At 43.3% G+C, this 24,369-nt stretch overlaps 1 protein-coding gene across 4 annotated transcripts in view; it reads right to left on the reverse strand.

The window, feature by feature from the left end:
* The window catches only part of LOC147105761 (plexin-B2-like), a 274,135-nt gene that overhangs the window by 183,648 nt on the left and 66,118 nt on the right, over positions 1 to 24,369 (reverse strand). For all 4 annotated transcript variants that reach the window (XM_086010484.1, XM_086010486.1, XM_086010483.1 and 1 more), the window contains exon 2: positions 10,254 to 10,360. The gene's annotated coding sequence lies outside the window, so the exon portion shown is untranslated. The remainder of the gene's footprint in view (positions 1 to 10,253; positions 10,361 to 24,369) is intronic.

A 24,369-nucleotide genomic window follows, 5' to 3' on the forward strand; every position in this document is an offset into this window, starting at 1 on the left:
TTAGACTTTTGTTGGTTGTATGGTTATTTTCTACCTAAAATTGTTCCTTGAACACCAGCCTGAATTCATTGTAGTTAGGACACGAGGCCATTTTGGACTATTGGTCCTGCAGCAATTTCAGGATTTACCAGTTGCAGGTTGGTGGTTAATCAGCATCTCCAAATGCTGATCTGTGAAGCCTCACTCAATTGGAGGGAGATTTTGCTTACGATACTGGGTGTTGATGCAAACTGTACGCTCCAACTCGCTTCCAGAGGACAGGTTCCTCTTTTATGAATGACATTTAGTTTCGGCACACCAAGGCAACGAGCATGCATGAGCAGTGCTCTCTGTTCCTCTCCACCATCCCCTACCTTTCAACCTCTATTACATGGGATAATAGCCAAATAAAGCAGGTCAAGACCAATGGAGGCATTACAGATGTGTTAGAAAGCTCTCACATCAGCTAGAAATTATAAAAGGAATATAAACATCAGGAGGATCACTTCACTTCCACCTCCTCCTCGAGTTTTTGCTGGAAGCAGGGAACCTCATCATTTTCCAATATGTGCTGCTGGTGGGCAAGTTCCAATGCACAAAATTAAATATTTAAATCAAATATTTATCTTCTCATTACTCCATTCCAAATCGACAGCAGAAACCCACAAAAAGGAAGCAATGAGCAAGCTTGGGCAACAAAGCGGAGTATCCCATCACACTTCTGTGGTACCATTTTTCTTAATGGTACAGGCATGATCTTTCTTAATGTAACATGCCACTTGATGAGACGGGCCAATTTGGATAGCCAATCAGTTCGGGTTTTAGTTCTGACCTACTGCAAAGTTCAAAGCCGATCTGTAACAAGTGGAAAAGCTGATCAGAGATTTCCAGTTGTTTAGTGTGATCAGCCCTTGAAAAGTTATTATTCATAATCTGTCTTGAATGTCTGCCCAAACACATACTAGAATTGCCACAGGCTCCAAAACCCATTCCTGGAACACATGCTCCAATGAAACACAACTTTGTACAAACTTCTGTTCCCCGCACCCCCCCCCCCCGCACTAACCATCAGATCTCGAGAAAAAGAGCAAGTAGCTCATAGATTTCTATTAAACATACTAAAAATACAATGTTTCATAATGGTCATTTACATACAGGAAACTTTGGTTTATCCGGAGGTTGTATGTCCGGAAACCTCGATCTACTGGCAGAAATCAGCAGCCGCTTCGTTAGGTTTTTTTTCTTCTTGTGGTTTTTTTTCTCTTCTCGTGGCTTTTTTTTCTCTTCTTGTGGCTTTTTTTTTTCCCAACAGTCAGGCTCTGCAGTCTCTCTGAAGCTGTTGCTAAGCTACAGAGACGCTTCCAAGGTACGGCCGACTGTATAGAAGCTGTTGCTAAGCAGCAGTGTTTGTTGCCAGATACGGAGCTGCAAATCTCCATATGTTTCAACATTAACGCTGGTATGTCCTGCAGTTTTGATAGATCGGCAACAGCTCGGTCCCGTCGGTGCCGGATATCACAAAGTTTCCTGTACTTGAACACACTGACCCTACTATTTCTATTTTCTTGTTGACAGAAAAAGTTTGCCTGCTCCTGTACATTGGGAGATTAATGGATCTCCTCTTATACATGGCCATGAGGTACATGAAACTTTTTTTTAATCCGGCATGGACGGGACCGACGTGGTGCCGGTTCATCAAAAATTCCGGATAACCGAATGCTATAGTAAAAGATATGGAGCTGAGAGCGCCGTATAAAGCAACAAACCCTGTTGCTTAGCAACAGCTTCAGAACAATGGGCACAAGTTGCAAGCGTCTCTGTAGCTTAGCAACAGCTGCAGCCACACCCTTGCACAGCAACAAATGGAGTAAAAAAAATAAAAGCTACCTGAACCTACTCCTGAATTTTGCCGGTTAACCGTCATTTCCGGTTATTTAGGTGCCGGTTAATCGAAAGTTTCCTGTACAGTGTCTGTCCGTGTATAAAGAGAATCAAGAGCTGCTCAGTTTCAACTGCCAGGTATTTGATCAGATCTGGCAAAGAAGTGGGTACCAAAAAAACACTGATTCTTAATGGTCATCATATAAATGAAACTCTGACCCTGCCTTAGAGATAGGCTAACAAATAGATATGATCGATCAACAAGCCACCCAATATGGACATAGTTCGATACCTATATATTGTATGTGCTTACACTTATATTTGCCCTTCCTGTTCTCCCATATGTCAAACCATTTTCAGATCTCAGATACATTCTTAGACGCCCAGCCCCAGAGACAAAACTATACATTTCAAATAATATTAGACAATTTAGTCACAGGGCTACTTTATCCAATACTGTATTTTTATTTCTCCATATCCAGCAGGCATTAGCAACAAAATTTGACCTTAACCTAATGCCATTCTTCATGTACGAGCCCAGGCAGCTTTGGATAGTCGAGCCCAATCTGGAGCAGACCCAACATCCAGGCACATTTATACCACAAGAGTCAATAGATAGTGATCAAGAACAGGAATCCTGTCCAAATCTCCTCCCGCTGACCTGGGGGCACAAAAGCCAAATTTAGCACCTCAACTACTGCTTCAGCTGAATCAACTAACTCAGAGTGGAGCAGGAATCAACCCTGGGCCCTGTCTAGAGTGTGCATTGCCCTCCAGGCTATCAATGAGTTACAGCTAGGTGCTTGATCAAACTTTTAATCATTCTTCTTTTTCCTCAAAAAAGAGACAAATGAAGATATATGAACATGGACTGGTTTAGGATGATTTGGAAACAGACAGCAGGTTGGAATATGGAACAAAGAAGATGTTCAATGGCGTTCATAGAATAGAATCATAGAAAGTTACAGCGCAGAAAGAGGCCATTTCAGCCCATCGTGACTGCGCCGGCCAACAAAGAGCTATCCAGCCTAATCCCACTTCCCAGTTCTTGGTCTGTAGCCCTGCAGGTTACAGCATCCCAAGTGCACATCCAAGTACTTTTTAAATGTGGTTAGGGTTCCTGCATCTGCCACCCTTTCAGGCAGTGAGTTCCAGACCCCCACAACCCTCTGGGTGAAGAAATTTCCCCTCAAATCCCCTCTAAACCTTCCACCAATTACTTTAAATCTGTGCCCCCTGGTTTTTGACCCCTCTGCTAAGGGAAATAGGTCCTTTCTATCCACTTTATCTCGGCCCCATAATTTTATACACCTCAATAAGGTCTCCCCTCAGCCTCCTCTGTTCCAAGGAAAACAGACCAGCCTACCCAGTCTTTTCTCATAGCTAAGATTCTCTACTCCCAGCAACATCCTTGTAAATCTCCTCTGTACCCTCTCTTGTGCAATCACATCTTTCCTGTAATGTGGTGACCAGAACTGCACGCAGTACTCTAGCTGAGGCCTAACTAGTGTTTTATACAGTTGAAGCATAACCCCCCTGCTCTTGTATTCTATGCCACGGCTAATAAAGGCAAGCATTCCGTATGCCTTCTTAACCACCTTATCTACCTGGCCTGCTACCTTCAGGGATCTGTGGACATGCACTCCAAGGTCCCTTTGTTCCTCTACACTACTCAGTGTCCTACCATTTAATGTGTATTCCCTTTCCTTGTTAGCCCTCCCCAAATGCATTACCTCACACTTCTCCGGATTGAATTCCATTTGCCACTGTTCTGCCCACCTGACCAATTTATTGATATCTTCCTGCAGTCTACAGCTTTCCTTCTTCAGTATCAACCACACAGCTGATTTTAGTATCATCTGCAAAATTCTTAATCATACCCCCTATATTCAAGTCAAGATCGTTGATATATACCACAAAAAGCAAGGGGCCTAGTACTGAGCCCTGCGGAACCCCACTGGGAACAGCCTTCCAGTCACAAAAACACCCATCAACCATTACCCTCTGCTTCCTGTCTCCGAGCCAGTTTTGAATCCAACTTGACACTTTGCCCTGGATTCCATGGGCTTTTAAATTCGTGACCAGTCTGCCATGTGGAACCTTATCAAAAGCCTTGCTAAAGTCCATATAAACTACATCAAACACACTACCCTCATCTACCCTCCTTGTTACCTCCTCAAAAAATTCAATCAAGTTTGTCAGACACGACCTTCCCTTAACAAATCAGTGCTGACTGTCCTTGATTAATCCATGTCTTTCTAAATGAAGATTTATCCTGTCCTTCAGAATTCTTTCCAATAATTTTCCCCCACCGAGGTAAGGCTGACTGGCCTGTAATTAGTCGGTCTATCCTTTTCTCCCTTTTTAAACAAGGGTACCACATTAGCAGTCCTCCAGTACCACACCTGAAGCCAGAGAGGATTGAAAAATGATGGTCAGGGCCTCTGCTATTTCCTCTTTTGCTTCGCTTAACAGCCTTGGATACATTTAATCCGGGCCTGGGGATTTATCCACTTTTAAAGCTGCTAATCCCCTTAATACTTCCTCACTTACTATATTTATTTCATCTAATAATATTTCACACTCCTCCCCCCAATAGCAATGTCTGCTTCGCCGCTCTCCTTTGTGAAAACAGATGCAAAGTATTCATTAAGGACACTACCAACGTACATTGGATACAAACATCCACTTTTACAAAGATATTTAATGGAGTTTTTTTTAAACAATCACTTTTCTTCTTGGAGCTGATGGTGCTTTTGAGTAGCTCTTGCGCCTGCACGCCCGTGAGCTCAGGACTAGAATAAATCTGCAATCACTGAACATGTACATCATGCATAGCAAATGTGCAAAGGTCTGTTACTTTCAATAGGTTTACAACATTACTGCCAGTGCAAAAAATTATGTGGCCAAAGTTTGCTTTTCTCATTCTGAGGGATTTGATCCAAACAAATGAGGTAAATTGTTATCACAAAATGAAATGTATGGTCTAGCGCAAATGTTCCATTCTGGAATAATGATGCCCATGAGAAGCATATATAATACAAAAAGAAATGCAACCCTTGACTTCAGCATGCAGCCACTGGAACATGTTTGGAAAATTATTATAATTTAGTGATTTCCTTCCTTTTTAATGGTTATCGCTCTTTCAGTACAGTTGTGCAAAATCTAGCTGGCTGACTTTTGCCAACGTGGTTGTTCCTTTTACCAACTATATCTCTAGCAGCAAGCATTTTGAACGCGAGTGACCACTATTACTTAAAAAAAAAAAAAAAATTCTCCCAATAAATGGTGATCTAATATACAAAGCAAAATAATTGACACGATCTGAATAAAGCAAAATTAATCTTTCACTTTTACCAGTGTACAATTAGTCTTTGAAAATACTGCCTGTATAAAAATCTACAGGAAACTTTGGTTTATCCGGAGGTTAACTGTCCGGAATGGTCAAGCCACCGGCAAAAATCAGGAGCCGTTTAGTTTGTTTTTTTTTCTTTTCGTTTCTTTTTTTTCCACCAGTCCGGCTCCGCAAGGTCTCGCTGGAGCTGTTGCTAAGCTGCAGAGACGCTTGCAAGGTACGGCCGACTGTTTAGAAGCTGTTGAAGCAACAGGGTTTGTTGCCAGATACAGAGCTCAAAATCTCCGTATGTTTCAACATTAGCGCTGGTTTGTCCGGCAGTTTTGATGGGGCGCCAACAGCTCGGTCCCATCGGTGCCGGATAGCACAAAGTTTCCTGTAGTTCTATTTGTTTCAGTTCCGAGTAGTTTGTAAGAATATGATACTAGAGAGACCCAGTGCTTGCTCTCTACAGCTTTGAATTATATAAACATATGCTCATTTTTGTCAGTCACACACACTTCCAAAGTATCTCTCACACATAGAAAGTATCTGTGAACCAAATAATCCCAAGTTCTGAAATAAATAAGCAATAGCATTACTTGAATAATGCAGATTGCCTGCAATACAGATAACAAAACTCAGGCAATGCATTTTTGTACTTTGCTCCCCGTTCCTTCCACTCCCGGGTTCAATGTCTGCCACTGCATCCCATCCCATCCCATCCCACTCACTCACGCTTCCGCTTCCAGACCTGGACTTTCCCTCTTCTGCACTGAGCTGAATTTCAAATAATAACAGCAGTCAACTGACTGGATGCACAGCAAAATTTGCCAGGTCACAACTCAAGAACACAATACAAGGGTGAAATTTTTCATGTTGCATCTTCTTTCTTATCTAATGTGAACATATTCATGAAATGTAATTCAAAAGCAAGAGTTCAGAGAAAATGTTGCAGCTGTCGAATTATACTGTACTGAATCTGTTGGAGCATTCCTCCCCCTACATATTACATTTTGACCACTGCTCTAGAATTGAATTGCAGAGCTTGGACAAAAATGTAAATTTGTGTGTTAAATCTTGTAAAATAAAGACCCCGCATCTCAACGCTTCTCGGTGCTCCCATCAACTTCTCACGACCTCAACAAACCCCATCCTCTCACACTGCACAGCCTCCACTTCGACAACCTATCTATTATGTCAGTGTGTAATTGAGACACGGACTGCAGGAGTTGGTTATAACAGGTCTTTACTGAGTGGAGACAAACTGGAACTACTTTGCAAAAGTTACTACACAGGCTTATATACAGGGGTGGTCACTACTGGTACTGCAGTATACAGGGGCTGCAGAATATAGTTCCTTCTGCAAAGTACATACACTACACTATCGTCTCCAAATTCTTCAATACCTCAGCTCATCCAAGTGCTCTTGCACCCTTCCCCTCTGCTGCAGCGATGTAACCTCCAGTGCGCCACGGGCAGTGCCATAGTTGTATTTTTTTTTTTAAAAAGCCACCTCAAAATGTAGGACAAGGCATCTTAAAAGGATAGTAAAATGGAAGCCTGTACAATAAGCAGTACACGCCAGTATTATCCCAGGACTGGAGACAAAACAAATGGTGCAATTCACCTCCCTCCCAAAGAGTCAGATTTCATATGATGTTTTGTGTCAAAATCTCTTGCGGTAATGTAGATCACTACCTGCAGATGCCTTAATGCAATAGTGACAGTTGGACAGAAAACACCCACAAGGCATTTTTTCTCTTTGCCCAACTGAATTCTCTAAGTTTCGTCAAACTTGTAAAGAATCTGATACTTGAGAGAGAAAACATATGGCTCTACTCAAGAATTCCTACATTCCAATCTAGGCTGCTTCCTATTATCAAGTCAGTTTTCCAACAAACATAAGCCTGCTCTTCTGAGTATTTCATCACAGTCCTGGACTGTCAAAAATCTCTGGTTAGCTGCTGTTTGGTTTCAATAGGGACGGGGCATGTTCTCCGAGGTTAGCATTATGAATTGGGTTTTGCTCAGGGCCGTTTTACTGCAGCTATTGATCTCTGATCAGTAACTACAGTATCAATATGTAGCCGCAGTACCTTATTTATACGGCAACTGGGATGGTCAAATCCAAGAGAGAATACGCTGCATACATGTGCTCCTGGCATTTAAACATAAATCGCGAGTATGGGCTGGACTTTCCGCAATCCCAACACTATTAAATAAAAGTTTTGAACGTTTCCATCTGGCCTAATGAGCCACTTAATATTTTATAAACCAGATTTGACATCAGACTGGAGTTATACACCCAACCCAAGTGGTACACAACTGCCTATTCCAGTGGGCCACATGGAGAACCAAATCCAGAGCCATACTGCTTTGCAGCAATGCTCAAGTTGCAGTATAAATGCACACTGAGATAGGCTTAAAAATTCTGCAGAAGTGATTGACTGTTATCACGTTTAAATAAAAGTCCAGCAAGGTTATTTTGTAAATGAAAGCTACAACTGACCAATTTACTTGGTTCTAACCCAGATTGTTAAACAGATCAGTATCCCCATGAAGAAGTATAGAAAAGGTCGAATCATTCCATCAAGCCTGCTCCTTCCACAGATCACAAAGAGTCGGCTCTACCATGGACCCTTCTCAACCTAGTTCATCTCCTGAAAAAAGAGTTTGCAAAGCTACTTGCTCTTCCCCCTCCCTGTAATTTTTAAAGAGGACCATCAAGTTAAACTACCTTTCTAATCAGATATTCTACATTATAAATCCTTGGTGGGACAATTCCATGGTCACAGCAGCTCAGGAACATAATGTTCCCTCTCTATTTGTACTTGTACTCCTAATCCTTGGCTTCACCAATCAGCACATTATTAACTGCTTTAGCTGGGTCTATTCATGTAAACCGTACTCAGCAATTTGTTTTCAGATCTTGCTTTAGCTTTGTTAATGTTGTTTAGCTCTGTAGTTACTATCCAAGGTTAATGACCTGTTACATCTACATTATCCATTTCTCTCAGTATTTAAGACTGGATCATGCCCTCTCTCAATCTCGAGTCTCTCAGTCAGCGTAGTGCAGTGGGGCCTTTTATTTCATCGGCCTCCATTTGTGCAACAGATACATTCCTATAAAAGAGATTCATATTGCTGTTATTTGGAAATACAGCTGACCTCAATTTTGTTAAAATACAAAGCAATCGCAACATATGCTTACAGTAACCCACATCCAGTTACTGACTCAGAACTAGAAACTTTGTGACCACAGAATACTATAAAACTGAGTCGAGACTAGAAGAGAACAGAAAGCACTTTCAATGACAAAATCAAGTCTACTGGTCAGCTTACTGCCATTGCACAGTATCATGCAAGTTACTTCAATAGAAGGATGTAATGATGTTGAACCATTACCACAACTTCACCTCACGAAACATAAAAGACTAGTTTGAGCAGAGGATAAGGTTGGGAAAATTTCCCTCCAGCTTGTGTAGGTTTTGTACTTAATGTGGAGGTCAGTGCGGAGGCCTGTTAGAACAAAAGGACCGTAAAATGGCAAACCAAGTTCAAGATCCACGACAGAGTGGCATTGACAGGGGTAAGGTAGAGCATGATGAAAAAGCAGAGGTCTGGAAATGTATCGGAGGTTACGGGGACGAGGGCAGGAGAGATCGAGGAAGATGGCAGAAGGCAGCAACCCAGCAGGCGAGGCTGGGGCCAAAGTTCGGAAAGAAGAAACCTATTCCCCTAGTACCTGATTTATTCTTTGGTGGTGTGATTTGAACCAAAAGAAGAGAAACATAGCATTTTTGGTATTACTGAGAAAACAGATCCAATCAAAAAGGCCAGATGTCACTTTACAATTCTGCTACCAAGCCATTAACAAAACTCTGCCCTCAGCACCGGATATTGAGATGCAAAAGCTAGATCGTCTCTACAATGATTCAACCACTACAAGAGATGTTCACACCATAGAATGTCAGCCCAACAAATGGATATGCAAAGCACAAGTCACTTTTGTAGTGTATGTGCCTTTAAGTCAGAACTACTTTTACAGCTCCTGTATACTGTAGTACCGGCAGTGACCACACCTGTATATAAGCTTTGTGCATGCCTCTGTACCCCCAGTCTTGAGACTACCCTCCTCCAGTAAAGACCTGTTTATTGTTAATGTACAGCATCCGTGTGATTATTTAATAACAGCATATCCACTGAACCACGGATCCAACAACTTTGACGTCCATCTGCACCAGTAGTACCCTTTAATATTTTCCACATCCTAAAAAACCCTCAAAAAAGTGTTAGGAAACATAATACTGGCATTCAGAAAATGCTTGAATAATACGCAGGCTGTTTACTCATTAAATGTTTTTCCTACCCACCGTCAAAACATAAAGACAGTTTCCGCTACATGTCAACTTCTTCCATTTAGCCTATTACGGAGAAGCTGTTCTTGCACCAGTACATGGCAGAAAAAGCTCCAATCAGCAATAACAGTTCACCCAAAGTAGTAGTGCTGACCCTAAAATGCAGACAAACTGTGGCAGGACTTCATTTACATATATAAAAGGAGAGAGAATCCAACACATTTGGTTTTCTGTTGTTCACTATCGTAAGCACCCAACTTACAAATCTGAAGCAGAAGATTGGACATGAGCAGCAACAGTAGTGGATCTTTCAATCAGAAATGCTAATTATTAAATATTGCTTTTATGCGAGTAGCTTCTACTGTGCCTCGTGTGTGGCAGGGGAAAGTGATATCCTTGGGCAGAAGCTTTTTAAGGGGTCATTTAACTATCCTCTTATAAATAGTTGAAAACCTGAATAAATGAACAAACATGAATAATGTGGTATTGCGCATTATTTTAAACAAGACACAGAATAGCATTCAAGCAACTACTAATTAATACAAAGGCACTTCATTCTCCAGGATATGGCTGTCTGCTTCGAACTCCATGCTGCATGGAGAATGCAATCACTCAACTTCTTGTGACTCCCGAGCAGTACAATGCATTAGCATGGCTCTGCAAGCTAAGTAACCTCAGTGACAATATATCCCCCATACCTCTAAAATAGCCTCAATGTCCTGATGTTGAGCTTGTTGTCTTGCCAGCCTGTTCTGCAGTTAGCGGAGATCAGTGCTGTTATATGACCACATTGGCCAAAGCCCTCCTAGAAACCAAAACAAAGAAAATGCACCTGTTAAAATCTGGAGTAAAATTTTGTGCCTATATCGAAAGTGTGTCCCCACTACTCCCCCCATAGTTAGAGAGTTTAACAAAACTGGGACTTATTCTCAGATTACTTTGTTGTATACAGTCCCGAGATGAAATTCTCATGTAAGTGGAGGTGCTGCAATGATGTGTGTACAGAGGAGAATACAATGACAACACATGGTGCTATAAAATTTATCATTTCATTACTTAGAGAAAAGCATAAATATACACAGTATGTACACACACCATCTGCTGCAACAGACAGTAATGGTACCAGTGAATCAGAGCTTTTGGGGCATGATGTTCTAAAATTTAAGAACTGAACTGGGTTGGGCCTACCACCCCATTCCCCAAAGAAATCCTTTCCTGAAGTGCCTTTTGCCTGGCAATTCTGGCCACAAGTGTGTTCAGTGTACTCTTTTCATCAAGCAATGCTATGTGTACATTGGAAATGCATGTTCAATAACCAGGAGTCAGCAATAACTGTTGACTTGTTTACTTTCCGAGGCCATCTCCAGGGGTCAGGCAAATGCGGTCAGTTTAATTGCGTTAAGGTCTTCCGATTGCAGAATTGGCAGTTCCCAGTGCGCTACTCAAAGAACAATAGTTGTTGAGGGCTTCTTTCAGCGGGTCTTGTGCTTTACATGATTAAAACCAAGAGAGGACCACAATGAGAACCAACTACACAACTGCATCTTGTTAAAACTCAACTAGTTTGGTAAAATAATCTTATGCTTGGATAATGATTTCTATAAACAAACAAAGTCAATAAAAAGCCAAAAATTATACAATACATTAAATCAAGGAATATGAACAACACTAAACAGATGTCTAAAAAGAGAGTTGCAGTCTACAGGTTAAATTGAGCATAGGGCTGGCTAAAACCAAGTGAGGAATAAGATTTATTAAAATATACTGGTTCGACTTTATGCTACAGTCAGGATTTTGATCAAATGGAATTATTTGAGAAATTCCATACCTGATCAGGTGACTTTATCTGGAGACAGATAGTAATGTTTCATTGCTGCACTCGCACCCATCACCTACCAAACACTCAGGCCAGATATACCATACATGCAACTTTCTATTTAAAATTTGTGATTCTCAAGTGTTGTAAGCTGTAGTTCTAATGTTGATGATTTTGTACTACCAGAGTACTAGCAAGTACACTATAACTACATTAATTTCCATGCAGAAATACAGAAGGACAAGTATTTCTAGTTCTATAAATTGAACAGGACAGTGCAACACCATAACATTGTTAATACCAAAGCACTAAGTTCCAGAGGGAAAACAAAATAAATAGGAAGGAGTAGTACAGGGAAACAAGGTGGTTTTACCTGAGATATTACATAGAATGTACAGCACAGAACCAGGCCATTCGGCCCAACTGGCCCATGCATAATTTCACTGCTTTTTATGCTCCACATGAGCCTCCTCCCAACCCTCTTCATCTAACCTCACCAGCATATCCTTCTATTCCTTTCTAACCTCCCCTTAAATGCACCTTTGCTATACGCCTTAGCTACTCCTTCTGATGGCACGTTCCACATTCTTACCACTCTTTGGGTGAAGAAGTTTCTCCCGAATTCCCTAATGGATTTATTGGTGACTATCTTATATTTATGGCCCCTAGTTTTGGTGTCCCCCACAAGTGGAAACATCTTCTCTACGCCTACCCTATCAAACCCTTTCATAATCTTAAAGACCTCGATCAGCTCACCCCTCAGCTTTCTCTTTCCGAGACAAAAGAGCCCCAGCTTGTTCAGCCTTTCCTGATAAGTATAGCCTCTCAGTACTGGAATCATTTTTGCACCTTCTACAGTGCCTCTATATCCTTTTTATAATATGAAGGCCAGAACTGTATAATTTTAAAATACAAATTCCACTGCTTTTTATTCACAGGTTGATTGATCAGGCCTCTCCAGGCTGCAAACAAGAAAGCCCATCTAGCCACCAGTGTAGTGTTTGGAGAATTGATTGTGTTTGGACAAAGTGTTAATGCATGGAGTCAGAAACTTCCTTGCAATACAAGCACTTCCACTGCTCAATCAGCTTGCTTATCCATGCAAGAGTCACAGATCTTTATTGTAGAGACACTGGGTAGCTCACTGGATCGGCAGTCTTAACATCTCTGGGGCCTGGGTTTCCTCCCAGAACAATGGTTTGAAAGTCTCCTCTCTGCCAAGGATCTTCTGTGAAATGAGTTTGTCCAATCTCAACTTACTTCCTTAGCACGAAACTGCCAATATTTAGCACAAATTGGCAGTTCGAGAGAGGACAGAAGCTGGTATGGGAAATGAAAGAGGAAGAATAAAAAAATGTCCCACTGATGCAATACAGGATGCTCTTTGGAAGGTGAAGTTAAGGTGCCTTGTTCAGGCAAAATAACCTCGGCCCCTCTTACATTTTTACTTATATTTTTTTCCACCCCTTTGTTTTGGGTCTTCCCTTCCCCCCCCCCCCCTTTCCTTTTTTTTCTCTCTCCCACATGGCAGCTGTCTCTCATCCTGCCAGTGCACTTCACACCTAATCTGAGCCGTCTTTTGTCTCCACTGTCCTATTACCATCTCATCTGGTTTTGAATACCTCCTAATGCTTCTTTTGTTCTATCGCAGCCTTGCCTTCGATCTATTTAATTTCCTTTCCAGTTTTGAAAAAGGGTTTCGACCCGAAACGTCGACTCTAATTTCTCTCCATGGATGTTACCTGGCCTGCTGAGTTTTTCCAGCATTTTCTGTTGTTATTTCGGATTTCCAGCATCTGCAGTATTTCGCTATCAGAATAAAAGTAACATTGGTCTGCATCTGGTGATGCTCTACCTGACTTAAGTGAGACTAATTTGGGCACCAGGTGCCCTAAATAGAAAGCTGCTCCTTCCACAGCACAGATATCCCTCCACCTTACCAGTACAAACAATGCTGGAGTTGGGATGGGAAAAGAACCTGGATTTTAAAAACTTGAATAAGTACAGTTTCCTTTTCAGGTCTTTGACCCGAAACGTTAACTCGGTTTCTTTCTCCACGGATGCTGCCTGGCCGGCTGAGTTTTTCCAGCATTTTCGGTTATTCCTTTTCACATGTTCTCTCCCAACTACCCCTCAAACATTAGCCTTCCTATAAATAGTCAGAACAGGCATGGACAACACTCTGATAACAGCACAATTAAGAGATCCTTGAAACTAAAATATCCCTCTCACCAGAGAGCTGACATCATTGCCCAACTTCAAAACCAGATCAAGTAGGACTTAAAAGAGGAAGCCCTGACATACTCTGAATTGCCAGTTCTGCTATCAAACCCCACAAAAAAATCTTGCCATTCTTATTCCTTTGGAATGTTCCACATATCTGTAGATTGTATCATAGAGTTATACAGCACAGAAAGAGGCCCTTCGGCCCATCGTGTCTGTGCCGGCCATCAAGCTCCGTCTATTCTAATCCCATTTTCCAGCACTTGGTCCGTAGCCTTGTATGCTATGGCGTTTCAAGTGCTCATCTAAATGCTTCTTGAATGTTGAGGGTTCCTGCCTCTGCCACTTTTTCAGGCAGTGAGTTCCAGATTCCAAACACCCTCTGGGTGAAAAAGTTTTTCCTCAAATCCCCTCTAAACCTCCTGCCCCTTACCTTGAAACTATGCCCCCTGGTTATTGACCCCTCTACTAAGGGGAAAAGTTCCTTTCTATCTACCCTATCTGTGCCCCTCATAATTTTGTACACCTCAATCAGGTCCCCCCTCAGCCTTCTCTGCTCTAAGGAAAACAACCCCAGCCGGTCCGGTCTCTCTTCATAGCTGAAGCGCTCCAGCCCAGGTAACATCCTAGTGAATCTCCTCTGCACCCTCTCCAATGCAATCACATCCTTCCTATAGCGTGGCAACCAGAACTGCGCACAGTATTCCAGCTGTGGCCTAACTAGCATTTTGTACAGCTCCATCATAACCTCCCTGTTCTTATATTCTATACCTCGGCTAATGAAGGCAAGTATCCCATATGCCTTCTTAACCACCTTATCTACCTGTCCTGCTACCTTCAGGGATCTATGTACATGCACACCAGGGTCCCTCTGATCCTCTGTCCTTCCTAGGGTCCTACCATTCATTGTGTATTCCCTTGCCTTGTTAGTCCTCCCAAAATGCATCACCTCACACTTTTCAGGGTTCAATTCCATTTGCCACTGTTCTGCCCATCTGACCAACCCGTCTATATTGTCCTGTAGCCTGAGGCTTCCCTCCTCGCTATTTACCACTCCACCAAATTTTGTGTCATCTGTGAACTTACTGATCATACCTCCTACATTCATATCTAAATCATTAATGTACACTACAAACAGCAAGGGACCCAGCACCAATCCCTGCGATACACCACTGGACACAGGCTTCCAGTCACAAAAACAACCTTTGGCCATCACCCTCTACCTCCTGCCACTAAGCCAATTTTGGATCCAGTGTGCCAAATTGCCCTAGATCCCATGGGCCCTTACCTTCTTGACCAGTCTCCCATGCGAGACTTTGTCAAAAGCCTTACTGAAATCCATGTAGACTACATCAACTGCACTACCCTCATCCACACACCTAGTCACCCTCTCGAAAAATTCAATCAAATTGGTTAGACATGATCTCCCCCTGACAAAGCCATGCTGACTATCCTTGCCTCTCCAAGTGGAGACTAATTCTGTCCCTCAGAATTTTTTCCAATAATTTCCCTACCACTGATGTTAGGCACACTGGCCTGTAATTCCCTGGTTTATTTATACTGCCCTTCTTGAATAATGGTAGTAAGTTAGCTGTCCTCCAGTCCTCTGGCAGCTCTCCTGTGGCCAGAGAGGTTCTGAAAATGTGTGTCAGAGCCCCTGCAATCTCCTTCCTCGCCTCACAGCGCAGCCTGGGATACATCTTGTCTGGGCCTGGGGATTTATCCACTTTTAAGCCCTCTAAAACCGCTAGTACCTCCTCCCTCTCAATGCTAATTTGTTCAAGTATATCACAATCCCCCTGCCTGATTTCTATGCCTACATCGTCCTTCTCCACGGTAAACACAGATGCAATATATTCATGTAAAACCTCACCTACATCTTCCAGCTCTACACACAGATTGCCACATTGGTCCTTAATGGGGCCCTACGCTTTCCCTGGTTATCCTCTTGCCCTTAATATACTTATAAAACACCTTGGGATTTTGCCCGCCAGTGTTTTTTCCATGCCCCATCTTCACTCTTCTCATTTTTTTTTGAAGTACCCCCCTGCACTTCCGAGACTCCTCTAGGGCTTTCACTGTTTTTAGTCCTTTGTATCTGCCAAAAGCCTCCCTTTTTTCCCCTAATCCATTCTTGTATATCCCTTGACATCCAGGGTTCCCTGGACTTGGTGGTCCCACCCTTGACCTTTCTCTCTCTATTTCCTTTCTGAAAGACTCCCACTGCTCTGATGTGGATTTTCCTACTAGTAGCTGATCCCAGTCCACATTGGCCAGATCCTGCCTTATCTTATTAAAATCGGCCTTCCCCCAATTTAAAACCTTTATTTCCGGTCCATCTTTGTCCTTTTCCGTGACTACCTTAAATCTCACTGAATTATGGTCACCGTCACCAAAATGCTCTCCTACTGACACTTCCACCACTTGCCCGGCTACATTCCCTAGAATTAGGTCCAGTACCGCCCCCTCTCTTGTAGGACTTTCTACATGCTGGCTCAAAAAGCTCTCCTGGATGCACTTTAAGAATTCTGCACCCTCTAAGCCTTTCACACTCTGACTATCCCAGTTAATATTGGGGAAGTTGAAATCCCCTAATATTATTACCCTATTATTTCTACACTTCTGAGATTTGCCTACATATCTGTTCCTCTATCTCCACCTGACTGTTTGGGGGCCTATAATAAACTCCCAGCAAAGTGCTTACCCCCTTTTTGTTTTTAAGTTCTACCCGTATGGCCTCATTAGAGGAACCTGCTAAGATATCATCCCTCCTTACAGCAGTAATTGACTCCTTGATTAATATTGCGACACCCCCTCCTCTTTTACACCCCCCTCTGTCTTGCCTGAAGATTCTATACCCCGGAATATTGAGCTGCCAGTCCTGCCCCTCCCTCAATCATGTCTCTGTGATAGCAACAATACCATACTCACGTGTTCATCAACACCTTCAATTCATCTGCCTTACTCGCAAGACTCCTTGCATTAAAATAAATGCCATCCAGCCTTGCCATACTCCCTTGTGCCATTACATATTTGCTCTGCGTTTCCGGCTGACTTGTTTTTTCCTCTATATTTGGCTGTGCATCACCCCCAACTATAACTCCACTCCGTATCCCATCCCCCTGCCAAGTTAGTTTAAACCCCCCCCAACAGCACTAGCAAAACTCCCCGTAAGGATGTTGGTCCCATTCCGGTTCAGGTGCAACCCGTCCGACTGGTACAGGTCCCACCTTCCCCAGAAGCAGACCCAGTGATCCAGGAAACTAAGGCCCTCCCTCCTGCACCAACTCTTCAGCCACGCATTCATCTGCTCCATCCTCCTATTCCTATACTCACTAGTACGTGGCACCGGGAGTAATCCAGAGATTACAACCTTTGAGGTCCTGCTTTTTAATCTGCTACCTAGCTCCCTAAATTCTTGTTGCAGGACCTCATCTCTCTTTCTACCCATATACTGCTATTGAATATTAATTTATATTACAGGCTGAGAATGTGACCGTCAGGCACGGGGCAGGGGGGGAGTGGGGGTGGTGGGAAAGAGAGGGGAGAATGTGCGTCCGATCCCCAACCCAGGGCTAAGTCACAATCCCGACCCCTGGAGGTGGGGGTGAGGTGTGAGATCCCAGGGGCCGCGGGGGGTCAGGTCCAATCTCCGACCCCCAACCCCGGGGAGAGGCAGACTGCTGGTGGGGGAGCTCGGGGTCTGGGAGGAAGCACTTCTGCTCTTCCCGGCCCACAAGGATTGCTCCAGAGATTCCCGGCCGCCTGCAGTTAACCCTGCACAGCAGCTTAAAGCAGAGGCTTCAGGCCTCATTATAATATTTAAAATGCCAATACCCCTCCTGGGAGCAGGTTGGCTGCCCGTCCCCCATCCCGCCTGAGTAAAAGGTGAAGGTGGGCGGGTTTTAGATTTTTCCAACTTTCACGATGAAGCAACGGTGATATATTTCCAAGTAAGGATGGTGTGTGATTTGGAGAGGAACTTGGGAGGTGGTGGTGTTCCCACGCACCTGCTGCCCTTGTCCTTCTATGTGGTGGAGGCCACGGGTTTGGGAGGTGCTGCCAAAGAAGCCTTGGCGAGTTGCTGCAGTGCATCTTGTAGATGCTACACACTGCAGCCACGGTGCGCCGGTGGTGGAGGGAGTGAGTGTTTAAGGCGGTGGATGGGATGCCAATCAAACAGGCTGCTTTGTCCTGGATGGTGTCGAGCTTCGAGTGTTGCTGGAGCTGCACTCATCCAGGCAAGTGGAGAGTATTCCATCGCACTCCTGACTTGTGCATGGTGGAAAGGCTTCGGTTACAATAAGTGCTTGGCAAACTTAAGTTTATATGGCAGTTTAACAGGTAGCAATCGTAAACTTCTATTTTAAGTCCATGATGAATAAAGAAAATACAAGGTCTTTGATTTTATAACTATCACATCAAGATAGTTCAGTCTTCCTCTGCAGGGCGTTGGCAGACTTGGTGTCGACAGCAAGCCATCTGTAATCGCCTTTCTTGGTTCATTGGCAGACTCCTTTACTTGGCTTCATAGACAGTGGTTTACTGTTACATTTCTTATACTTTTACAAAATTATAGTTAACTGCATTCCGCATTTCTCTATACATTCCTTACACTTGAGCTCCTGCCTAAACCCTTTTCCCTGACCTCGCCTTTAAAAGTTTTAAGGCATTCTGACCAATTCATTCTTCGTTGCGGTTAGGATTCCAATTAAAATGGCACAAAAAAATTTGTACATACTTGCAGAGTTACAAAAGATACACGTTACTCAATGTCGAGCCATGGACGTGGTTATTTCCACCGCAGATTGCAGGCAATGAAGGATCCTATAAGGAATCTTTTACCTAATGTCTCTATAGAGTCAATGCTAAATTGTAAATTAAAATGTGCGATGTGTTCAGACCCTTGGCAGCTGCAGCAATTAAAGTTAACAAGGTGTATGCTTTTGTTGACAGAATAATGCGAGAAGAAGCGGTGTTGATTAATACCACTCAGGTCAGCTCGATTACCTTATTGTAATCAAAAGAATGGACAGAAGTTAATCTCACTGGGTAGATTTGAGATAGCGTCCTACAATCAAGTATTTATGAAGTTACCAATTGGATTTAAAACTTCAAATGTTTTGATTTTTAATTATGCAAAATATTTTAGAAATCAAAATGATTCGATAATTGAAAAAACACACAAAATTGTTTGATTCCTGTTGCTCATTCTTCATCAAAACAAGTAGAAAATTACCTTTATAATCCCTCCTTTCTCTTTCCATGCCCCGCATCATGTGGAGAGAAGAGGCTGGCGCTCCAAGCTAATCACCAGGAGACAGCCAACATTAAACTGCCCGTCCTCTTACTGACAAGTACCTGGCCTCTTCATAAAAAACTGAAACAGGAGTAGGCCATACAGCCCCTTGAGCCTGTCCACCATTCAATAAGATCATGAGTGAACTTCTACATCAACTCCAACTCCTCCTCTGGACCTCCTCCACCAGGACCTCCAGTGCCGCATCGGAGAACCTATGCGCCCTCTTCCTCGGTCCCGGAGCCTGCAAGGTGTCGCTGTATGCCCGTCAGAGCACTCCACATCTTCAGTGCAAGTGCGTGTGAGGAGCCCACACATACTGCTCCACGAAAATTGCATCTAGTCAGCACTTGAGTGCAAAACCTGTTGGTGTCTGTTTAGCACCTCCAGGCAATTTAAAATTACGGTAATCAGCAATTAGGATCAAAATTTGTATACTATATCCAGACTTTGAAACAGGCTAATCTTATTACTGCCGCACCCATTTAGCGCCTGTTTTCACCCTTTTGCCAAAATAACTCACTCCTCCACCGCACCCCCCACCCCGCCCCCCGGATTTACTCTTATACGCCATCCCCCTTGCAATAAAGGCTAACATAACATTTGCCTTCCAAATTGTTTGCTGTACCTCTTTGCTTCATACCTCTTAAAAGCAGAAAAGCTGAGATCAGCAATTCATCAGCAGAAGGAAGGAATAGATCTCCCTCATGGCACCACATATTAGTGCTTCAGTATTCTATGGATGACGTTCAGGCTTGGGCTGATAAGTGGCAGGTAACATTCGTGCCACAGACGTGCCAGGCAATGACTATCTCCAACAAGCGAGAGTCTAACCACCTCCCCTTAACGTTCAATGGCATTACCATCGCCGAGTCCCCCACCATCAACATCCTGGGGGGGGGGGGGGGGGGGGGGGGGGTCACCATTGACCAGAAACTCAACTAGACCAACAACATAAATACTGTGGCAACAAGAGCAGGTCAGAGGCTAGGTATTCTGCGGCAAGTGTCTCACCTCCTGACTCCCCAAACCCTTCACGCTATCTACAAGGCACAAGTAAGGAGCGTGATGGAATACTCTCCACTTGCCTGGATGAGTGCAGCTCTAACAACACTCGAGAAGCTCGGCACCATCCAGGACAAAGCAGCCCGCTTGATTGGCACCCCATCCACCACCTTAAACATTCACTCCCTCCACCACCGGCGTACCGTGGCTGCAGCGTGTACCATCTACAAGATGCACTGCAGCAACTCGCCAACTTCTTCAGCAACACCTCCCAAACCCGTGACCTCTTCCACCTAGCAGGACAAGGGCAGCAGGCGCATGGGAATACCACCACCTCCAAGTCACACAGCCAATCCTTCATTGTCACTGGGTCAAAATCCTGGAACTCCCTCCCTAACAGCACTGTGGGAGTACCTTCACCACACGGACTGCAGCGGTTCAAGGTGGCGGCTCACCACCGCCTTCTCAAGGGCAACTAGGGATGGGCAATAAATGCAGGCCCTGCCAGCGACACCCACATGCCATTAAAATGAATTTTTTTAAAAAGGTACCTCTACTTTGCTCCATCGCTATCTTTTCTCTCATTAAATCCTGGTGTGCTTTTGGTCATGGATATTTTACAAAAATGTAAAGCTGCTTCAACAAAGAAAAGCATGAGATAAAGGAGAAAGAAAGAGGGGCTGAGATGGAGTGATGGGATGGGGATTCAATGCTCTGATCAATGCTTCTCTTCAGATGGGACTTAAGCAAAGGCCAGCTGCCTCCTTGCAATGGGAAAGGGAGAAGTAGTTCTGATGGGGAGTTTTCAGTAGGCTGCTGTCACGTTCTCATTACAATTTGCCAAATGTTGTATTCATGGTGGCCTGGCAAATTGCACTGACCTCTTTGCCACAGAAGTTTGGTCCAAGATGGGCTAGGAACAGCAGAAAAGGCGATATATCCTTTTTAAGGAAACAGGAAGATGAGTTGCCACAATGTGGGGGAAACTTGGCAGTGCAAGATAGTTCTGCAGCTTGGTTGCCAAGTCCAAACAAAATCCAGAGATACATTTCAATATTAAAATACAAAGTAGTTATTGCATACCATTCAAATACTATTCATTTGAGTTGATATTGGAAATAGAAGAAAAGACTTTTCATTAACATTACTTATTGAGCTTCTCTCCTTCGATTAATCCATTTTGAGACAAATAATTAAACCATCCCATGTCTCACTCAGCTTTTTGATGGGTATAAAGTTGAGCATTTTGTGGCAAACAAAAACAACAACAACTTGTATTTATATAGCACCTTTAACATAGTAAAACGTCCCAAGGTGCTTCACAGGAGTGTTATAAAAACAAAATTTGACACCAAGCCAAACAAGGAGATATTAGGGCAGACGACCAAAAGCTTGGTCAAAGAGGTAAGTTTAAAAAAGTGTCTTAAAGGGGGAACGAGAGGTAGCGAGACGGAGCGGTTTAGGGAGGGAATTCCAGAGCGTAGGGCCTTGGCAGCTGAAGGCACGACCATCAATGTTTGAGTGATTAAAATCAGTGATGCTCAAGAGGGCAGAATTAGAGGAGTGCAGATATCTCTGTTTGTGGTGCGGGGGGGGGGGGTGCCTGGAGGAGATTACAGAGATGAGGAGGGGGCGAGGCCATGGAGGGATTTGAAAACAAAGATGAGAATTTTAAAAACTGAGGTATTGCTCAACTGGGAGCCAATGTAGGTCAGCAAGCACAGAGGTGATGGGTGAACGGGACTTGGTGCGAGTTAGGATACGGGCAGCCGGGTTTTGGATAACCTCAAGTTTACGTAGGATAGGATGTGGGAGGCCAGCCAGGAGTGCATTGGAATAGTCAAGTCTAGAGGTAACAAAGGCATGGATGAGGGTTTCAGCGGCAGATGAGCTGATATGGGGGTGGAGATGGGCGATGTTACGGAGGTGGAAGTAGGCGGTCTTAGTTATGCTGCGGATGTGCAGTCGGAAGTTCATTTCAGGCTCAAATATGACACCGAGGTTGCGAACAGTCTGGTTCAGCCTCAGACAGATGCTAGGGAGAGGGATGGAGTTGGTGGCTAGGGAATGGGGTCATTAGAAATTCCCACCCAAGCAATTTTTTGTTGTGCCAAAATTCTGCCTGATAAAATTCTCTCACCTGGATTGACAGATGTCAATCCTCAGCTATTCCTTTCCAAACTTGTATCTTCAGTTCCTTGGAATTCTCTTTCAGTATGTCGCAATTTCAATCTCCTACTCAACACTTTAAGATTAACCTTCCAAGTCATTCATGATTCACCGTCATGTTTCAACTTCATTGCTCACTTTTTTTGCTGTCAAATCACTTACATTTCTTCTGTCAGTCAGTCACAGACATGCTTGCAACTCTCATTCTGATGAGCTATTCTGCCCACTCATGTTCTCGTCTCCAGTCTTCAAAATTTCCCTTTGCTTTAAATGCCACAATGTGGTGTAATTTACTACACTTGAGTTTCAGTAGCTGATAATTGGCCAGTCTGCATTGGTCAGTCTACATCCGATTTACCGAGCACTTAAAACTTGGATAAAAGAGGCACTGGAGGCTGGGATTCTCCCAATTTGGCACCAAATAACCTTTTGAACCAATACACAAACTGGCAGACCGCATTTAGCTGGACAAGCAGTGGGAAGTTTACTGGTGCTCTGTATGAGTAAGCTGCACTCTTTCAGTTGGTTAAGCTTCAATAGCATCCCTGCATTTCAGGTCCCGAAGCCTTGGGCCTGCAACTTGCACGTATGGTCACTGTATTTAGGTAAGCAGGGTATGTCCTTATGGGGAGAGCAAACACACTAAATATCAGGCCAACAAAGTTTGCAAATGCAGTTTTCTCAGTATTTAGCTTCAGAGACTAAACAAGGCTCTGGGTTTCCACACATGCCAAGACAAAAGAATGATAGAAAACTCCATGAGGTTCGGATTGCCCTTGGGGATCCATGGTTATTTTACCCTCGGATAGTGTACACTTTTGAGGTACCACATTAAAGAAAGAAAGAAAGACTTGCATTTATATAGCGCCTTTTACGACCACCGAACGTCTCAAAGCGCTTTACAGCCAATGAAGTACTTTTTGAAGTGGAGTCACTGTTGTAATGTTGGAAACGCAGCAACCAATTTGCGCACAGCAAGCTCCCACAAACAGCAATGTGATAATGACCAGATAATCTGTTTTTGTTATCTTGGTTGAGGGATAAATATTGGCCCAGGACACCGGGGATAACTCCCCTGCTCTACTTCGAAATAGTGCCATGGGATCTTTTACGTATTTATTTCGATTATTAAACTCTCCTAATGCTCTAAAGCCACCCTAGGTTATACTTTTACTCAATTTTAATGAATTAGAACACAGTTCTAAACTGAACTAGAAAACTAGCTACAGCTTATTTAATGTTTTGGAATATTAATTGTAGCAGAAGTTTAAATGAACAATATCTTCAATTAAAGTCTTTAGGGGCAAAATAAATTTGATAAACATAATGTGGCGACACAAGTAACAATAAAATCATTATCTTGCCTATGGCTGGTTTAAAACACAAAAGTGATGAGTTTTGTTGTACTCCAAAAAAAAATTTAAATCGCCAATTTCTTTCTCTAGATAATACTGCCCCTTCAAAAGCATGAATGCATACATGCACTCACGAGTACATGCAGTATTCAAGATAAGGCCTTCAAGCAGGGTAGCCTCAATCTTAATTTCTACTGATTTGATAATATAAACTGTTTCCAGAGTATTGCTTCCTCACTTTCCTTGCCTCTGCTTAAAAAGGGGCTCGTTCAATTTGGCTGCCTTTCTTTTGAACTGTCTGCCCTCTTCCGCAACCCCCCCCCCACCCCCGCCCCCGAAAGTGGGCCCAAGAAGGAGACAGAATCTCTCTCTCTCTCACCTCTCTCCCCCAAAACAGCATCCATCACTGCTTTCTACACCCACATCCCCCCCACATTCCTCAGATTGCATGCTGCTGAAGAAGTCAGTTAATTTATCACAGACAGGCTCCTGTTTATCAGGGCTGTTGCTCATTAGATTAATAGTTCTCCCACTCCAATGGGCCTGGCCCTACCATTTCTAAACACTTTCAGGCCAGATGTCACAAAAAAGAAAATTCTCAAATTCGTACACCCTTCTAGCTATGGATAATGCTACTAACAAATCTGTAAAAATGTCTCTACTAATTTCCACCTACCCCTCTCCCTGTTGAACTCTTATTTTTTAAATATGCATTTAGTTTTACTTGGGTTTCCTGTGTTTATTTCTAGCTCCATAAATGTTTACTCTCGCAGTACTTTAGTATTTCTCCCATTATTTTCTTCCCCTCAATATTTCTCTTTCCTGGTATTTAATTCTCTCTAAGTTTACATTTGTCAGTATTATTCTGACGAAGGGTTCGACCCAAAACGTTGACTCGGTTTCTCCTCTCTTCGATGCTGCCTGACCTGCTGAGCGTTTCCAGCACT

Source organism: Somniosus microcephalus, chromosome 17, assembly GCF_052327205.1.
Source record: "Somniosus microcephalus isolate GS21.2 chromosome 17, FLI_Smic_1.0, whole genome shotgun sequence".
Classification (NCBI taxonomy): domain Eukaryota; kingdom Metazoa; phylum Chordata; class Chondrichthyes; order Squaliformes; family Somniosidae; genus Somniosus; species Somniosus microcephalus.